Source organism: Cebus imitator, unplaced genomic scaffold, assembly GCF_001604975.1.
Source record: "Cebus imitator isolate Cc_AM_T3 unplaced genomic scaffold, Cebus_imitator-1.0 Scaffold190, whole genome shotgun sequence".
Classification (NCBI taxonomy): Eukaryota; Metazoa; Chordata; class Mammalia; order Primates; family Cebidae; genus Cebus; species Cebus imitator.
The window spans coordinates 1,259,694-1,262,760 of NW_016107505.1; the positions used below are offsets into that span (position 1 = coordinate 1,259,694).

General features: G+C 53.1%; 1 protein-coding gene across 1 annotated transcript in view; it reads left to right on the forward strand.

The window, feature by feature from the left end:
- The first annotated feature begins 2,683 nt into the window (after positions 1–2,683).
- The window catches only part of LOC108316662 (galanin like peptide), a 12,891-nt gene continuing 12,507 nt past the window's right edge, over positions 2,684–3,067 (forward strand). The window contains exon 1 of the mRNA XM_037744982.1: positions 2,684–2,761. The gene's annotated coding sequence lies outside the window, so the exon portion shown is untranslated. The remainder of the gene's footprint in view (positions 2,762–3,067) is intronic.

Genomic DNA, 3,067 nt, shown 5'->3' on the forward strand with positions numbered 1-3,067 from the left:
GGAGAAGGAAGAGGGGGAGGGGGTGAGGGGATGCAGGGAAACAGAACACAGAAGTGAAATGTGGTGAAATGTAAATATTTGGAAAATCTGGGTATCTGGGAATGTTTTGAGCAACTTTCCTGTAAGTCTGAAATTATTTCAAAATAAAAAAAATGAAGGGCCGGGGTGGTGGCTCATGCCTGTAATCCCAGCTGCTCAGGAGGCCGAGGCAGAAGAAGCACTTGAACCTGGGAGGCAGAGGCTGCAGTGACCCAAGATTGGGCCATTGCACTCCAGCCTGGGCAACAGAGCGGGACTGTCTCAAAAAGAAAGAAAGAAAGAAATGAGAAGAAGGTGACATTTCTTGCACCACATTTGAGTTTTGCGTGTGTGTGTGTGTGTGTGTGTTTGTGTGTAGGGGGCAAGCTTTGGACCTACCCCATTTATTTTTCACCAACTAGCTAATGGGCAGCAAGGCAAGGACTTATCAGTTTTCCCTGGCCCTACCCTGGGCTCCAGGTAACCCAGCTCCAAGCTCTCAGCAGGCCCTCTCCTCTGCCTGGTCTCATGTGGACTGGACGTCACTCCCTCCTCCTCCTTCCTCCTTCCCAGCAAAGCCATTCACACCTTCCTGTCAGTTTGTCTTCTAAAAGCTTCCCCCTCCTCCCCCTCCCCTGCCCACTCCTCCTCCGTGTCCTCATCACCATTGTCAACGTCTGGATGAGGAGTGAGGGACTTAGAGAAACAGCGGAGAGGGGCTCAGGAGCCCATGAGGGCGTCTGTCATCCCCCACCTCTTCTTCTCACTCCATCCCTGTCCTGGGGGGGGGGGTCTCCCTTTTCCCTTGGGATGAGAAAGGATGGGGTAAGGGCTACGGGGATGTGTAAAGACAGGACGAAGATATAAGTGCCAGCCACAGACCCACAGAATGCCAGAAGGACGGCCCCACGGCGGAGAGGAGCAGACAGAGCCCAGCCGGGACCAGGCCCTCCCTCCGTCCCTTTGAGAGCAAAGGGACAGGCCAGGAGCGAAAGCTCTTCCAGGGTCGTTTCCTCTGGAAAGCAGCTGATGTTAGGGCAAAGACAGACAGCGTGCTGCAGAGTCAGATGAATCAACACACATGATGGAGGAGAAATGCAGCAACAACACGCTCTTTGTTTTTTGTTTTTTTGAGGTGGAGTTTTGCTCTTGCTGCCCAGGCTGGAGGGCAGTGGTACTATCTCTGGTCACCGCAACCTTCCCCTCCCAGGTTCAAGCGATTCTCCTGCCTCAGCCTCCTGAGTAGCTGGGATCACAGGCATGCACCACCACACCTGGCTAATTTTGCATTTTTAGTACAGATGAGGTTTTGACATATTGGTCAGGCTAGTCTCGAACTCCTGACCTCAGGTGATCCGCCTGCGTTGGCCTCCCAAAGTGCTGGGATTATAGCTGTGAGTCACCGCAGCCAGCCTGACACACATTCTTTATTTGTTTGCCCAACAAGTATTGAGTGAGCTCCAGGCACTGCTTTAGGGGCTGCTGTGGGGTTTCCCATCGTTGGTGCTGTTGACTTTTGGGGCTGGGTCCTTCTCTGAGCCCTGTGGGACGCTGAGCCACGCCCCCGGCCTCCACCCACGAGATGCCTGCCGAGAGTCCCTCCCAAGTCCCAAGTACAAATGTCTTCAGACTTGGTCACATGCCCTGGGGTGAGGCTGGGGTGACACTGGGGCAGAGAGTCACTCCCGGTTGAGAACTTCTGGGCTAGGCACACAGCCATGAACAAGGCACAGCTGACACCCCTCACGGGGTCTCCTCTAGCCGTGGTCAGGTGGAGATGGACAACTCACAAGAAACAAACAGGGTCCACCGTGCAAGACAGAAGTGCAAGTCACAGCGGGAGCTGCAGACGGCCGGAGGGACTGATGGGGGCGGAGGGGAAGGCAGGGCTACAGAGACGCCAGGTGCCAGTGGAGACAACCCAGGAAGACACATGCCAAGGCCCAGACGCAGACGAGAGGGAGGGAGGAGAGCCCTGGAATAGCGGCAAAGCCTGAAACACCACAGCTGGAACATAAAGTGGCAGAGGAGGAGGGGGAAGAGCAGGGTCTACCAGGGGAAACTGAGGCACAGCCACTTTTTTTTTTTTTCCGTGATAAGGTGTCCATCTTGACCTCAGAGACCAGCTATTGAAAGCCCCTGGAGTGGGGTATGGTGTGGCTCACACCTGTAAATCCCAGCACTTTGGGAGGCTGAGGTGGGTGGATCACATGAGATCATGAGTTCAAGATCAGCTTTGCCAAAATCATGAAACCCCTGCCTCTACTAAAAATACAAAAATTTGCTGTGTGTGGTGGTGGGCGCCTGTAGTCCTGGCTACTCCGGAGGCTGAGGCAGAAGAATTGCTTGAACCCGGGAGGCGGAGGTTGCAGCAAGCAGAGATCATGCCACTGCACTCCAGCCTGGGCGACAGATAGAGACTCTGTCTCAAAAAAAAAAAAAAAAAAAAAATACAAAAAAAATTCAAAGCAAAAAAAAAAAAAAAAAAAAAAAAAAAAAAAAAAAAAAAAAAAAAACTAAAAAAAAAAAAAAAAAAAAAAAAAAAAAGCAAGCCCCTGGAGTGGATGACTCTTCCCCACCTGCTTCCTCTCCACCTCTTCACTCCCTCTCCTCCCAATCCCGTCCCTTTCCTCCCTCCCTTGTATTGTCTCCTCAGGAGGCATAAAAGCCCAGGGGGTGTACAAGAGTCCAGGTCTGAGCCAGGAGCCAGAGAGAGCTTCGGAGAGCAGCCAGCTGCAGCGAGGTGAGAGCCTGGGCCGGGAGGGCCGAGGGCTGGGGGAGTGATGGGGGGCGCGAAGGGATGGGGACAACAGGAGAAACGGCAGCATTGGTGACAGGGAAAAGCTGAGGGGCAGGTACAGGGACAGAAGGGTTTGAAGATGGAATGCAGGAGGCAGTGGGCAGAAGGCATGGGTGCTGGGGGGACCAGCCGGACCGGTCCGATGTTCGGGGAAGGAGAGGGTTAATTCCCCTGGATTTCCTTTTCTTTCTTTCTCTCCTTTTCTTTTCTTTCCTTCCTTCCTTTCTCTTTCTTCTTTCATTTTCTTTT